Genomic DNA, 17105 nt, shown 5'->3' with positions numbered 1-17105 from the left:
GTATCACTGGGGACATTTTCCACCACATTTTAGGTTTATACTCTTTTGACTTGAAAGAATTTGATTTATTCTTCCTGGGACCAGACACTGGGAAAACTGCCTGCTCAGACATATGGGAGAATCTGGACCCTTTTGGACTTATCATTAGAGGAATAACTATATGTCAGCTGGGAGTGGGGGTTCAGGGTTGAGTGATTATGCCTCACCCCCTTTCTTCATCAGCTCCAGGCCAGAAAAGCCAACAAATAGACCAGTGATTTGCATTCTTATAAACAGATTCATTCATAGGGTAGAGTTGGCTCAGGTCACTTCTAGGTTCTTTTTCAATGTCGAGGCTTTGATGCCTCCTGCTTCAGTATGGGGGAGGGATCCAGTGGCAGTGGAAGGCAGAAAACTCCTTCCCCATTAGAAGCACCTTCTTTGGTTCTGTGGTACCTGGAAACTCTGTTTCCATCTTATATAGTCTGAGATTACATTTGGTAATTTCATCCTATAGATTATCTACAGCTGTTATGAATAAATTGGAAAAGTCTTCCCATTCCAAAAAGATTTATGTTCCTGTGTAAACCCGTTGGACATATTTGCTTGATTAAAATGCTTGTACTTACACTAAAATAAGAATGGATCCAGTGACCCTTCCACACTCTTTAGTAGCAATGCTAATGTTTTCACAGTGTTTTCAGATTTACCAGCCAATTTTGGCCACACAATAAGTTCTGCCAAGACCAGGCATTATCACTTCCATTTTGCAGATGAGGAAACTGTAGAAGGAAAGAAGATTTGACCAAATGAGTGTGGTCTGGCAGTACCCAAGGACCTCAAACCATTATTAGATCAGGGAGCTTCCCTGGGGCCTGGAAGAAATTGAGTGACCACCAGAGCTGCCTTGAGTGAGGGCCAGCAGAAGCAGCTTACAGCCTGGGCTTGCCAGGGACCCCCACCTCTGACATACACACACATCACACACACACTCCAGGGACAGTTGTCAAGCCCTGGACTCTGCAGTGCTCCATCCACTGTGGTACTGCAAAGCACTGGCAGGCAACTGCAATGAAGGCTTTTCCACTTCTGGATCCCTGCCTACACTGCAGAATTTTAACAAGGAGAAGGGAAGGGGGGGGGATGTTTATGGTCTGATCTAATCACAGATGAACTGAGAGCTCAGTGGCAGCCAGCAGTTGTAGAAGTAGAGGACTTCAGAGCTATTAAAGAGCCCACCCTTCATTTCTGAGATGAGCAAATGGTGTGCCAAGCCAGTATCATATGTGGCACCGAGTAGGTGCTCAATAAACAATGGCCACCACTGTTCTTATTCTTACCATGACTACCACTAAGTATTGGCCCCCAGGTTACACAGAGATAGCACAAAACTGTAGGACTTGAAAGTCCCTGCTGGGGGCTGTGGCAAATCTCAAGTAGCATTAAAGGTGGAATTAATAAAAATGAAGTTTAAGGGGAAAATGCTATAAAATGTCTCCTCTTGTTTTGTTGTTCTTTGTGAGACTGGTTTTTCCCAAGGGACCAAGAAGTTCTCTATGGCTTTTTGTTGTCCATTTCCTCCTGACTCCTTCCTGGTCCTCTGTTATATGGACCTCAGACTATTCCTGAAGCCAGTGTCCCTTTCTGGCCTTCCCACATGCTGTCTGCCGGTGCTAGTGGTGAAGCCCTGTCTGCCTCCCATGCAAATCACAGGCCAGTGAGGACACCTTTCATTGCCTCTCACTTGATGGGCCCACAGTGTTTGCCTAAGAACAAGGACTTCCTGTGACACACTGATATTGGGCAAATCACAAAAGCATAAAAGGTCGTGTTTCAATATCTTCTTTCTTCCTCCTTCTTTCTTCTTTCTTTCTTTCTCTTCCTTTCTTTCTGCTTTCCTTCCCTCCTTTCCTTCTTGCAAGGGCAAGGACATATGCACAGAGAGCCAGGCATTACCTTCTGGCAGCCGTCCAGACTATACCCAGCCCAGCCCCCTGCCCCATTTTCACCCTCCAGGGTAGAGAACGGAGAAAGGCACGGAGCTGGGTACATGCACCTCTTTCCTGAGGGCTCAGAGGCTTCTCACTCTTTTCCATCTGCACTCAGCCAAGTCCCTCCCCACACTGCCTAACATGGAGAGAAGCAGCCTCCTCTTGTGCTGAGAGCAGGATCACACTCCTGGAGTCCCCCAGTGTGCCTTGCATTCTTCAGACTCCAGCCACTGGGGGTCTTACCCTCCCTCCATATCCTCAACTCTAACCACAGCCCCGAGGAGTAGGGGTGACATTCCACCTTCTGGAATCAAACACTTATACTTATTTGGTGAGACCTTTTTCCCACAAAGAGTTATTCCCATGTTTACACCCTCCTTGCTGGATGACCTAGAATAAGTCACCTAATCTCTGTGAACTCCATTTCCTCCTTTCAGAATGAGAATAACTGGCTTATATAATTAAGTATCTGGCCCATAATAGATATAGTAAGGATCAGCCAGGAGACCTCTTGGCTTCCCATCTTCCTTTTTTCCTGTTTTCTAGCCTGTGCATTGTTCTTGTCCCACCTTGCCCTTGTCTTGCCTGGACATGGTCCTTTATAAAATGATATGGTCTCAAGCCAGAGCCTGGCCACCCTCCATGATCCCAGCTGGGCCAATGCCTAGGGTTGTCTCTCTGTATCCCAGGGCTGTGTTTGAGTCTGGCTTGTTGGACAAGGGCACAGAATTGGGAGGAGTACCCAGAGCATGCAGGCAGACAATGAAGAAGCCAGAAACCACCACTACTGGGGGCAATGGTGCACAACTCCTCAAAGCCCACATCAATATTCCCTAGGATGAAATCCAGAAACTTTTGGGCCCAGAGTTGATGTGGAATGGCTTGAAGTGGTCTGATAATTTAGTTAGTATAGCACAGTGGACAAGACCATAATTTTGAAGATGGACTGTCTAGGTTTCAAACTGGCTCTGCTATTTTCTGAATCTATAATATAGGGTAAATTACTTAACCTCTCTGTGCTTTAGTTTTCCCATCTATAATATATGGCTAATAATATTACTTCATAGGATGACTGTAAGGTTTCAATGATGTCACACTTGTAAAGCATTCAGAAAATTATCTGTCTGGCCAGAGACACTTAATAAATGTTGGCTCCTTTTATCATTACTAGTATCATTACTTTGACATCATCATTATCATTATTATCAAAGTGTGAGAACCAACAAAGCTGCTGCACATAGTGGGTGAGAGAATTGATTGATAAAAAAGAAGTGGATATATGAGATAGTTTACATAAAAAAAATAGATACAATAAAACTGAAAGCAATAGTAATTGACAGGAGATAGGAGCCAAAAAATCAAATTAGGAAAGAGGAGACAAATCAAGCATAAACTTTGCTGTGAGCTTCCTAGTAACCCGTGGCAGAAATGAAGACCCAATGAGACATGCCATTATCTTTACTTAGTGCTAGGAAGTATATAACATCATCACTAGAGACTTCAGCTCTAAGAAGAACTTATCATAAGGATATTCAGTATGGATTTTTTTGCAAATCTAAAATTTCAGGCCGGCCTCAACTCCAAGAGAAAAGAGAATTATGATGAGATTTGAAAAAAGTATCACAGTAAAAATGATTGAAGGATTGTGAACTCTTTAGCCCAAAAAAGAGAAATGGTTGGGGGAAACATGATGTTCCCTTTGAAAACTTCACTACCACATCAAGTGGGGAGTGGCATTGTTCTGCAGTGTTTCTGAAAACAGAACCAGAACTCCATGGTAGAATACCTCAAGAATGCCAATTGAGTTTCAGCTAAAGACATAAATTCACCCAAACCCAAGTAATCCAACAGTGCAGTGAAGTGACCCATGAGGTCCCTGTCCATGAAAATGTTGTCTAGATGGCCACCCTTCAGGGCCATGTGGGCAGGCTCACTGCACTGTCAGGGAGCACAGAGATGACTCCGGAATCCCAGGCCACTTTCATGTTCTCCAACTTTATGTAAGATGGTAACAGATTCTCAGAGAGACGAGCTTGTCTCCCTTGAATGTGGATTAATGACTCTAACAAAAACCATTCCCTACAAAGCTGCTCACTTAGAAATCAAGGGGTAGCTTGGCTACCAAGTCACTTTTTTAAATTACTATTTAAGATAAAGACTATTAGAAAATCAATTGGCCAAGCAATTGTCAGTAGATTTGGGGCAATATTCTTCTTGTCGGAAGTGACTGTATTACCTTCCAACCTCCTCCGTGTGTCCCAGTTGCAATCAGCACCAACAAGTGTGTATCCCCCAGGCTCCCGCAGCCCCAGCCCAGCTCTCTTCCATCAGGGTACTCATCACCGAGGCTGCTGTCCTCTCATCCTCAGCAGGGCTTCTATGGGAAGTGCCATATCTTGTTCAGCATCATATGAGCAGTTCCAGTGGAGAGCTTGCCCCATAACAGACATCTGTAGCTTATGGTTAGAAGCATGGGTTCTAGAGCCTGACTGCCTGGGTTTGAATTACGGCTCTATCATTTACTAGCTCTGAGCTTTTTGAGACTCAGTTTCCTTATTCGTAAAATAGGATTGATCTGAGTACCCCCTACACACATACTCACACACACACACACACACACGCACACACACACAGACACACACACACACAATTATAGTGTAAGTTAAACGAGAAAATAGAAGTTAAGGTTTTAGCATAGTGGTTGCTTAGCGTATCAGGGATTGGCAAACTATTTCTACCAAGAGTCAGATAGTAAATATTTGCAGCATTCGATGCCATGTGGTCTCTGTTACAACTATTCAGCTCTGCCATTGTAGCATGAAAGCACCCATAGGTGATAACACGTAAGTAAATGTGCATAGTGGTATTCCAATAAACCTTATTCATACAAACAGGTTGTGGGAACATGTTTGCCAATCCCTATAATTATATGAAGCAGCAAGTCAGATGACCAGATGGAAAACTTAAGCAACCACAGAAGCTAACGGGAAGAAATAAAAGGTGGTAGAATGGTGGTTTCAGTAGTGGCACCCAGTGGTTAAGAACTCGGGCTATAGAGTCAGATAGATCTGGGTTTAAATCTGGTTTAGAGGAATGGTATATACTCTCTGAGCCTTGGCTTTCTAATATATAAAATGCAAAGTGGCAAATAAATGGGACCTATATTAAATGGCTGATATGTGTGGATTAGAAGAGATAATGAGACATGGTGCCAGGCGCTTAGTACAAGTTCAATAAATGTCATCAATGAGAATGATGATGACAAAGTGACTGTTGAACTGAACTAAATCAAATTGAATGATGGCCTCCCCTTCCCTCAAGGAGGCCTAGAGAGTAGGGCTCGTTAGGTAGAGCAAGGACTTTCGATCCTAAGAGTGCCTGGCATCCTGCCTTGAGCCTTCTATTTCACTGTCTGTAAATGGGGCCGGTACTCCTAGCTCTCTCCCTGAAGAGGCAGCTGTAATGGGACCATGGAGGGAGATCTTGCCCACTGCCTACCTAGAAATATGATGTCAAGTCAGCACCAAAATCAAAGATTGCAGTCTCTGTGCGTGTCAGAAATGAGCCTCCTCAAGTGGATCTGAGGAGAGCAGGGCCAAAAGATCAGTAACGAAGAATATGAATTTTTGTCCCGGGCTGTGCAGAGCCACTTGGAGATTCAGGATTGGAGCAGGTCTGGGAAGGCCCTTGGCTTAGATTGCTTTGTTTGATATTAGTGTCCTAGAAATGGACCTCTCCACATATCACATTTTGTTCGGGGAATATATTGCTGTCAAAGGTGAGGCTCACAGTGTTCCTTTCCACTCCTTTTTTTTTTTTTTTGAATATTGTATTTATTTATTTGACAGAGATAGAGATAGCCAGTGAGAGAGGGAACACAAGCAGGGGAAGTGGGAGAGGAAGAAGCAGGCTCCCAGGAGAGGAGCCCGATGCGGGGCTCAATCCCAGGACTCCAGGATCACGCCCTGAGCCAAAGGCAGATGCTTAACGACTGAGCCACCCAGGCGCCCCCTTTCTACTCTTTTTTGACGCGTGAAGACTGCCTAACGAATGGGTCTCCCTAATGTTCATATTGTGCTTTTTTTTTTTTAACTCTAGTAGTTTTTATTCCTCACTTTTTTTTTTTTTTTTTTTGTATCAGGTTTCCCAGAAAAAAATGTTTGGGCTCTTACAGCACTAATTAATGCTATCAGGCATCTCTTCCCTAATCATATACTAATTGGTATTGATTTTCAATTTATGTCATCTCTCTCCGCTAAATTCATGGGATTCTCACAAAATGTCCTTTTCTTTTCTTTTTTTTCAGCCCTCGTAAACTCCCTTTCCCTTTCTTTTCCCTTCCCTCCTTCCTTCCCTTTCTCCCTTCTCTCTTCCATTTTACTTCCACCAAGCACCTACCATGTTCCCTATGTGCCAAACATCGTATTGAACATCAGGAGTATCTTTAAGTTCTAAAGTCTAAAGGACGAAATGGGCAAATTACAGACAGTATGGTAAGAGGCAAGCTCTAAACAAGGTCAAGTTACTGTGGAAAGCAACCTTCAGGGTGCTGTAGTCCGGAGATTCTTCCCAGTGGATGGGACACCTGAGCCATGCCTTTGAGGATGAGTAGGAATTCACGTATGTGAAGAAAAGGAAGCCACAGATTTGAGGATGTGTGTAATTTAGACAGGGAAATGAAAGTCGTTCTTTTCATCGGAACTTAGTTATCGTAGTGGGACAAGGGCAAGTGGCAAATGTCAGAAGACTGGCTGACAGGAGGTATGAAGGATTCTATAGGCCAAACAGATCTTCTGGAGCTTAGATAAAGTGCACATCTATGAAGTAAACTTAAATGTCAGGTGTCTCTGTTTTGGCTGTAGTTTCCTCAAGAATGTTGTCTTCTTGGTCCACCATTACTAATTAGAAGCTTTGATTAGCAGTTATACACACCTTCGATACATAGAATAATAAAATAAGTTAATCATGAATACATAATTATCAACTATGCTAAGTGTTGTGAGGAAAAAAATGGGGTCCTATCAGAGAATAATAGGGAGACCAAATTTCCATCAGGGGTAAGGGAAGTACTTTCTGAAGAAACAACATTTAAGTTCGGGACAGACGGTGGGCATTACCTAGGGATTATTGAGGGGTAGGCATAGAGAGAGAGTGCTCCAGGCAAAAGAGTACTATTCATGCCAGTTTTGAGGCAAAAGGTGCTTGGCCTCTGTAACAGCTAAATAAGGCCACTCCAGCTGGAGCCCAGGGAGCAGGACAATGGTGGCCCTAAGGGGACAAAGAGGAGCAATAATGTTCATCCTGAAGGCCATGTTAAGTCTTTTGGTTGATTCTGAAAGCAACAAGATGATTTTAAGAGTTTTAAGTGGTGTGTATTTGGGGAGGAAGGGAAGAAGAGTGAGGGAGACACACAGAGACAGAGAGAGAGGAGCACATTGTGTGTAAAATGACTTTTGTTTCCCAGAGTCCATAGTCTCTCGTGGTTCATGGACTCTGGGAAACAAACTGAGGGCTTCAGAGGGGAGGGGGGTGGGGGACTGGGATAGGCCGGTGATGGGTATTAAGGAGGGCACATTTTGCATGGTGCACTGGGTGTTATACACAAACAATGAATCATGGAACACTACATTAAAAACTAAGGATATACTGTATGATGACTAACATAACATAATGAAGATTATTTAAAAAAAATAAAATATCCACATTAGTAATAATAAGAAAATAAAATAAATAAAATAAAATGACTTTTGTGGTCATCCTGAGAAAAATGGGTTGGCCCAGGACATAAGTAGAACCAGGATGACAACAATGTGACTATTATAGTCATCCATGTGAGAAATGGAAGCAGTTGGGACTGAGTAGTAATAATGAAGGTGGTGTGAATTGGATAAATTTCAAAAATTATTTTGGTTAAACTTGGTAATTGGTTATTGGTGGTGGTAAGGGGGGGGAAATGTTGTGGAGTGAGGAAATTAATTTGATTGGAGTTGACTTGAGTTGGAAAACAACATTCTGAGTCTCTTAGACTGATGGCTTCAACTAGGGTTTTCCAGGGTCACGTGAAGGGATTTTCTGGATCCTCTCAGCCATGGTCTGTGATGTGACCACATGTTTGCTTCTATCTTTTGATAAGGAACACACCTCATTCTTCTCTGTGGTGGCCATCTTGTAGGAGCATGTGGCTCTGGGGGCAGTGATGTCTTCTCCTACTCTCAGATTTTGAACATGAATGGTGTGCACAATCCCACCTAAAGTACCACACTTTGGAAGAGAAAGACCACCCAGACACCCAATCAAGCGAAGTGTTTTGTTCTCTAGCTCTCTATGCAAGATTACTATAGGAGCCACGGTTTAGATGAGACTGCATCTTGACTCACTTATGCTACACTGTAGAAATACTAAAAAGACCAAGGAAAGTATAGGAGAGTAATAACAGATTAGTCCAGGAAAGTGTTAGCTACCCCCAAAAAGAACTGCTAAGAACTCTCATAGGAGTGATGAGGCATGTTAATGACCAGTTATCACTGAGCACTTACTATGGATCTGGCTCTGTTTTAAAGGTTGAAAATGTGGTTCCATTTAATCCTGACAGTTATGCAGTGAGACCCATTTTAGGAAGCTGAGGCACAGAGAAGTCGAGTGACTTTTCTAAGCTCCAGTAGCAGCAAATAGTACAACAAGGGTTCCAACCAGAGATCTATCTCAGAGCTCATGCTCCTGGCTTCTATGTATTTAAGTCAGGTAGAGTAGAAGGCCCATAGCAGGGAAGGTCTTGATCTGGGCTGAGAAAAGATCCTGGCTGAGAAAAGTAGGAAATACTGAGTCTTAACTGCTCTATAGGCTGCCTGCTCCTGAGGGTCTCTGGGGCCACCTGGGAACTAAGGCTTCCAATGTGGTGCTCGGTGTTTTATAGAGTGGAGAGCCCTCTATAAAGGGCTGTTCCCGCTTATGTATATATTCCTTCCTCAAATCCTTCCCATGCACCCTTGATCTGTGGGAATTGGGATGGGTACTGAGGATACAGCAGTGAGCTGAGATGCTCCCCCAGACTTCACAAGGTAGTGAGGAGTCATAAAAGAAAAGGGTTTTTAAATGGCTGAGTAATATTCCAATGAACTCTTGCATTTGCAACAATGTGGATGAAGCTGGAGTGTATTATGCTAAGTGAAGTCAGTCAGAAAAAGACAAATACCGGGGCGCCTGGGTGGCACAGCGGTTGGGCGTCTGCCTTCGGCTCAGGGCATGATCCCGTCGTTATGGGATCGAGCCCCACATCAGGCTCCTCTGCTATGAGCCTGCTTCTTCCTCTCCCACTCCCCCTGCTTGTGTTCCTTCTCTTGCTGGCTGCCTCTATCTCTGTCGAATAAATAAATAAAATCTTTAAAAAAAAAAAAGAAAAAGAAAAAGACAAATACCATATGATCTCATTCATATGTGGAATTTAAGACAGAAAACAGATGAACATAAGGGAAGGGGAAAAGAAAAAAAGGAGAGAGGGAAACAAGCCATAAGAGATTCTTAACAATAGAGAACAAAAAGGGTAGATGTAGGGAGGGGGTGGGGGATGGCTTAGATGGGCGATGGATATTAAAGAGGGCACTTGTTGCGATGAGCACTGGTTGTTGTATGTAAGTGATGAATCATTGACTTCTACCCCAGAAACCAATATTGCACTGTATGTTAACTAAGTAACATTTAAATTCAAAAAAAAAAAGAAAAAAAAAAGAAAAGGGTAATTTAAAAGCAATGTGATAACCACCCACCACGAGGAAGTCACATGCTGTAGGAATCCACAGGAGTGGCATGCATCCCTCGCATTTTTGTGGTAGTTTGAGTGTGAGAGTCCACGGTAAAGCAATTTCTTCAAAGGAAGGTGTGAGCATGGAAGATAAGTAGGACTTAACCACGTGAGGTGTGGGCAGAGGGGGAGGGAAACACTTAGGGAAACACTAGAAACAAGAGCCTCTAAGTATGGACCTAGGAGGGAGCAGATTCTTGGAGGACCCAGAGGGTAGAATGTGTTCAGGACAGGCATGAGACCAGAAGTAAGTCCAGAAAAATGTCCATGCGGGCTTTATCACCCAAGTCAGGGAGTTCGGGATTCACTGAGGGCCGTGAAAAGCTTCCCATGGTGGGGCACCTGGGTGGCACAGTCAGTTAAACATCCAACTCTTGGTTTCAGCTCAGGTCGTGATCTCAGGGTCATCGGATCAAGCCCCACGTCTTGCTCTGTGCTCAGCACAGAGTCTGCTTGAGATTCTCTCTCCCCTCCCTCTGCCCCTCCCACTCATGCTCTCTCTCAAATAAATAAATAAATCTAAAAAAGAAAAGAAAAGAAAAGAAAGTTTCTGATGGGTTTGAGGGAAGGGGAAGGTAACACATTTTCTGGGGCAGTCTGGATCCTTTGTACATTTCTTGGGTTAAAGTGATATGTTGATGGAGTCTTTGGCAAGAGGCCTGGTGATCTGCGCCCCAGGAAGTGGTTTTGTTTGGCTCTGAGGAGGGTTTTCCCTCTGAGGCTTAATGGAAGCTGTCCTTCCTCCCTTTTACATCGGGCTTGCCAAGTAGCTGAGACGTGTTTCATTTTTTAAAGAGCTGCCTGTTCCCTCTATATCAGCTACCTGTGTACGGGATTTCTACCAATGTATTCAAACACACTTTCAAGGTCTCAGTTCTGGGTAGCTTCTCCTTAACAGGCATTGGGGGGAGGGATGCAGATGGGCAGGAAGAGAACCTGGAAGGGTGGAGAGGGGAGGGGCTGGCCAGGATCATGGCCTTTAGGATGCTGCCAACCTCAGGAGCCCCCTTGATGCATCCTTTCCCGGTCACGTGGAGGCCTCCCAATTCACTCCTCCCCCTAGCGAGTGCTCCTCAGTCAATGAAGAAGACTCCCCATCATTTACACGGACAGTGACAGTCTGACACAGACACTGTGGGCGGTCGCAGCTCACTGAGCATTAACTGTATCAGCCACACCGAAATTCCCTTCAGTACGCTTTATGGAGATAATTTTGGGTTAATTACCTCCCAAATCGCTCCTAACAAAGATCCATCTCCCTGTGGGAGTGTCTGCACAGGGGTCTAGGGTGCCTTTGCGATTGTTCCCCAAACAAAGCAGTTCAGTTACAGGGAAGCAACTGGCTTCGGGAACCAGGGAGACCTAAGTTTGAATCCCTGCTCTTCCACTTTCCAACTGTGTGACCCTGAGCAAGCCATCGGAACTCTCTGACTGAATCTCAGTTCTTCATTTACAAAATGGAGATACTAGTCATAACCCTCTCACTGGGCTGTGGGCAGAACTCGATGAGGCAGTGGAGAGTGTTCAGTGAAATGAGATACCTTTATTTATTTATTTATTTATTTATTTATTTATTTATCTATCTATCTATCTATTTATTTATTTATTTATTTATTTATTTATTTATTTATTTATTTATTTATTTATTTATTTATTCCTGCAGTGGGTTTAGTAAGCATTGCAAACCCACATGCATTCAGAGTAACTTAGGTGAGTGAAGCAGGCTGGGCGGAAATTGGCAGAAAGAAAAACGCCACCAAGGGGAAGATCGCTGCTCAGCTAAGACCCTCATTGTCAAACAATATCCAGGTCGGTGTGATTAGAGCTACCGGTTTTTTGAAAGAAGTCAGAATTTGGTGTTAAAAAATCCCAACTTTTAATTGTTGGTAACTGACTTAGACTTCTTAAATAATTTGGGGGCCAAACCAAAAACCTCTGAAAGCTGCCCCTATGCAACCTCTGAGTTCTCCTTTCTGCAGGAATAACTTAAAACTGGGTTCTAAATGTGAATAGCTTCAGGCTTCCCCAGGACAAAGCATGTTAGAAGCAGTCACAAAGTAATGAACTCCTTCCAAGGTAACACAACTCACTCATCAGGCCCTGTGTAAGGGCTTGTGTGATGAAACAGAGAGGTGTGGGCAGGGCTTGGACAGCTGCCCCATCATATGGTGTGGTACAGGGTGCCCAGGAGGTGGCCGGCAAATTGGCCGGTGAAGTGCACCTAGCAGTTCCAAATCGTTCCTGTGTGCTGCACTCACCCCTGCTGCAATGTGGCTCCTCCGCCCTTTTCAGACTTGAACCAAGTGAGAATCCTTTGGGGTACCTCTAACAGCCACGGAATTTTTACTGACAAAAGGATGTCTAAACGTCATCTGAGGAGTCACGTTGATTTCCTAAAATCAATTCTCTTGAACCTGACTATATCTAAAATGTCTGTTGCCTTGGGAAAACCTCTATTCCATTTTACTCATAAACATTTTCTCTTATGCTATGTTTAATATTTTAGCACCAATATTGGGCCATTGGAAAGAGATGGAGTACTATTTGCAAATGAATATGAAGACATTTTTCTCACGCTGAGACTTATTAAGTGGTCCCAAATTAAACCTTTTTTTCACTAATTCTTTAATTCATTCAATAAATATGGAGTGTCTAGTATACATCAGACATTGTACAAAGAGCGTTGGATGGTCTGGAAAGTTCCGAGACCAAATACAGGCTTTGATGCTTGCCAAGAGAGCCTCACTTTGGTCCTATGTAAAATAGGAATGATAATAGTGCTGACTCCTATGATACTCAAAGGATTACACAAGGCAGTGTGTGCTTATGGCCAGAATTCAAGAAATATTAGCCACCAAATGATCATTTGTTTTAATTATCAGCACAACTTTTATCCCCATTTCTGACAGAGGAGGAAACTGAGTTTTAAAGCAATGCTTTAATCTGTCCAAGGTCACACACCTAGCAAGTGTCAAAGCTGGGATTAGCTAGTCACCAAAGCTCATCGTTTTTCTACCAATCACCCTGCCAGGGGCAAACCCTTCCTGGCCTCCCTGCTTTACTGTCAAAATGAATTAGGAGAAATCCTGAATTTAAGCTCTGTAAAGACTACAGGGGATTTAGGGCCTAGGGTAGAAAGACTGCCAGCCAGCAACCTTCTGCTGGAAATGTGCAAAAGGGCAAGGATGATGGTGCTGAGAACAGAAATGCTGTTTAGAGGGAAATACTATCATTCAATTAATATTTATTGACTCTTTCTCTGAGCCAGGCATTGTCCTTGTCACTGGGAATGCAGCATCGAACAGAGCAGAGTCATTGCCCTCGCGGAGCTTATGATCTATCACGATCCTGTAGATGGAAAGATGTACAAATGCAAATGTGAGATTTTAGAAATGCCAATCAAACTGAAGGAAACCATGTGGCTAGAAATGTGTCTGGGATCCACATCTGATGGCCTTTGAGGTGTTCTTTTCACTAATGAAATGGGTTTTTTGCTTGCTGACAGGCAACTTGGCTTTACATTTGGTTTGCATTATTCTTTGGGCTACTCAAGATAAATCAAGGTGTCCAGGTCATGTTACTAAGCCCTACATTAGGAGAAGAGCTTGCTTTCATCTGGAGGCAGTAACAACACATTTCCAGGAGAGAACCCTTGGGAAGATTCTTTTGGCCATTTCTTTTTTCTTTTTTCCTTTTTTTGAAAAGATACATGCACCGTACATTTATTGTAGCATGATTTACAATAGCCAAGATATGGAAACAAGCCAGGTATCCATCCAGAGATGAATGGATAAGGGCTGCCCTTCAGCCGAACAACCACCTCCCTGCTTGCCTAGCCAGAAGTTCCTGCCTGTACCCCCAGATCCCCGCACTCTGCCTGCACCCCCACAAGGGTCCCAAGCCACAGTCTGGTGTCCCCACACCCCTGGCCAGAGAAGCGCCAAGGAGCAAGTAGAGATCCAGTTCCCCTCCTCCTCCCCTTCCTCCTCCTTCTGGGGAGGCACAGGCTGCAGCCCCTAGACCAGGAATCCAGCAGGTGGGAGAAATTCCAGTTGGAAGAAGAAGCAGAAGACCATTTCTACTTCTCTTGTAGAAGTGCCTGATAATTGGGCTCATGCAGAGAAGGAGCTAGGGTCTGTGGCTTGTTTGCTAGGAACATTTTAGCAAGTGAAAGTAGTTAATGGTAATGGTAACTACCACTTAGTAAAGACTATTTGCCAGACATTATGGTAAATGCTTTGCATGCATTATCTAATTTAATCCTCACAAACGACCACGTACAAATGGAAGTGCAATTATCCCTATTTTAACATACGAGGAAATTAAGGTTTCGAGAGGTCAGATCCTTGCTCAAGATCACACAGCTGGAAACGGCAGAGCGGCAAATGGAGCAGGTCTGACTTTGCCTAGAGCAGTGGTTCTCAATCAGGGGCAATTTCGACTCCCAGGAGTCATTTTCGAAAGTCTGGAGACATCTTTGGGGTCACAACTGGGAGGAGGTTGCTACTGGCATCTAGCGGATAGAGGCCAGGGATATTCTAAACATCCTACAATACACAAGACATTTAGGAAGAATGCAGAATCTTCCTCATCGTACATTGAAGGATCATCCAGATCAAAATGTCAATAGATCCGCAGTTGGGAAGCCCTACACAGAGCCCCGGTGCTTATACTGCTCTGTCCCCGTAACTAAACACCTCTTGCACAGGCACCTTTTTGTGAAACATTTGTATTTTATAAAATATGCTCAATCTCTGTTGAAGTGTTGTGTTTACCTCTTCACTTGCTCTGTCTTCATCTAAGCATCTATGGAACAATTTAGATCAAGCCATTCCCGGGAAAAGCTTTTAATGAACAACAGAACAAAGGAAACCCCAATGGGTTTTGCAGTACCATTTCAGTTAAGGTTCAAGTTCATGAATGCCGGAAAGGAACTCATCAGAGTCTTATAGGGTGTAGGACAAATGTTAATAGCTTCACCTTTAATTTAAGCCAGGCTTTATTTCTATAGCTGGTCCGTTGGTAGCAACTAGATTTATTAAGGCATTTTTAACAGCTGTGGAAAATCAATAACGTACATAAGCACATTCTTGTGCTATTTGCAGATATAATTCTCCTCATGTACATTTGGGCATATTCATATATGCTCTATGAATATGCTTCCCTTTATTTTATGTTTAAAATTTACTTTCAAATTAGGGCATTTGGTCTTCTGAGTGTGGTCCCCAAGATATGAGATAGGCTAATGGAATGATTCGAAGAAGAATGATTAGATAGGCTAATAGGAATGATTAGAGGAAGGAATGCAAATAGACTCCCACCTGCTAGGGGAATGAAATTCCTCAGCAAATCTGGGTCCTGGATGGTGCTTTTGCGTACTCATAAGACAGGTAACTTATTTTTTTTTATGTTATGTTAGTCACCATACAGTACTTCATTAGTTTTTGATGTAGTGTTCCATGATTCATTATTTGCATATAACACCCAGTGCTCATTGCAATACATGCCCTCCTTAATACACAGGTAACTTATTGCAAGGTGAAATCCTGATGGGCCTGAAACTACACATTAGACCAGATGGACCTAGCAGACACATATAGATATGCAATAGCAGCAGATATGCACCCTTCTCAAGAGCACATGAAACACTCTCCAAGACAGATCATATGTTAGGTCACAAAGCAAGTCTTAATAAATTTAAGAAGATTAAAATCATGTCAAGCATTTTTTTCCAACCACAATGGCATGAAACTAGAAATCAAGCTCAAGGAGAAAACTGGAAAATTTGCAAATATGTGGAGATTAAATAACATCTACACTTCTAAACAACCAACAGGTCAAAAGAGAAATCAGAAGCTTCTTGAGACAAATGAAAATGGAAACACAACATACCAAAACTTATGGGATGCAGCAAAAGCAGTTCTAAGAGGAAAGTTTATAGCATAAAATAGATGTTAAGGAAAAAGAAAGATCTCAAATAAATAACTTGACTGTATACCTCAAGGAACTAAAAAAGGAAAAGCAAATTAAGCCCAAAGATAGCAGAAGGAAGAAGATAACAAAGATCAGAACAAAAATAAATGAAATAAATTCTGAAAAGACAATAGAAAATATTAATGAAACTAAGAGCTAGTTTTTTGAAAAGATGAACAAAATAGACAACCATTAGCTAAACTTACCAAGAGAAAAAGAAAGAGGATTCAAACAAATGAAATTATAAATGAAAAGAAGAGACATTGAAACTGAAGCCACAGAAATACAAAGGATTGTAAAAGGCAATATGAATATTTATATATATATTTATATTTATATATTTATACCAATATATATAAATACCAAATATATATGCCAAATATAAATAATTATATACCAATAAATTGGACACCCTAGAAGAAATGGATAAATTCCTAGAAATGTACAACCTACCAAGACTGAATTAAAAAAAAAAGGGAACTCTGAACAGACCAATTACTAGTAAGCATCCAAACTTCCCAACAAAGAAAAATTAGGGACCAGATGGCTTCATGGGTAAATTCCACTAAACATTTAAAGAAAAACTAATACCAATTCTTCTCAAAGTCTTCCAATAAAAATAGAGGAGGGAACACTACCAAAATCATTTTACAAAACCAGCATTGTTCTGATGCCAAATCCTGACAAGGACACCACAAGAGAAAAATAACTATAGGCCAATATCCTTGATGAACATAGATGCAAAAATCCTGAACAAAATATTAACAAACCAAATTCAACAATACAAGGACAAGATCATACACCATGGTCAAGTGGGATTTATTCCAGAGATGCAAGAATGGTTTGACATCCACAAGTGAACCAAGAGGTAAACTACATTAACAAAATGAAGGATAAAAATCATACGATCATCTCAATAAATGCAGAAAAAGCACTTGACAAAATTCAACATACTTTCATGATTAAAAACTCTCAACAAACTGGGTAGAGATGGAACATACTTTGACATAATAAAGACCATTGACCATCATATTCAAAGGTGAAACACTGAAAGCTTTTCCTCTAAGTTCAGGAAAAAGATAAGGATGCCCACTCTCACCACTTCTATTCAAAATAGTCTGGATGTCATAGCCAGAGCCCTCGGGTAAGAAAAAGAATTAAAAGGCATGCAAATCAGAAAGGAAGCAGTAAAATTGTTTGTATGTGCAGATGATATGATATTCTACATAGAAAATCCCAAAAACTTCACCAAAAAAAAGACCCTATTAGAACTAATTAATAAATTCAGTAAAGTTGCAGGATACAATATCATTATTTAAAAATCAGTTACATTTCTATACACCAACAACAAACTATCAGAAAGA

At 42.2% G+C, this 17105-nt stretch overlaps 2 protein-coding genes across 5 annotated transcripts in view; one reads left to right on the top strand and one right to left on the bottom strand.

The window, feature by feature from the left end:
• Positions 1-17105, top strand: part of DOCK2 (dedicator of cytokinesis 2) — a 409258-nt gene that overhangs the window by 226298 nt on the left and 165855 nt on the right. The window lies entirely within an intron of this gene.
• Positions 1-17105, bottom strand: part of INSYN2B (inhibitory synaptic factor family member 2B) — a 116369-nt gene that overhangs the window by 29073 nt on the left and 70191 nt on the right. The window contains exon 3 of one of the 2 annotated variants that reach the window (XM_087867814.1): positions 609-761. The exons of the other annotated variant lie outside the window; for it this stretch is intronic. The gene's annotated coding sequence lies outside the window, so the exon portion shown is untranslated. The remainder of the gene's footprint in view (positions 1-608; positions 762-17105) is intronic. 2 annotated transcript variants of the gene reach the window in all.

The sequence above is a fragment of the Ursus americanus genome, chromosome 15 (assembly GCF_024610735.1).
Source record: "Ursus americanus isolate L20-20 chromosome 15, mUrsAme1.1.p, whole genome shotgun sequence".
Taxonomy (NCBI): domain Eukaryota; kingdom Metazoa; phylum Chordata; class Mammalia; order Carnivora; family Ursidae; genus Ursus; species Ursus americanus.
Note: the sequence above shows the minus strand (reverse complement) of the source record. Positions and strands in the feature narration are given on the sequence as shown.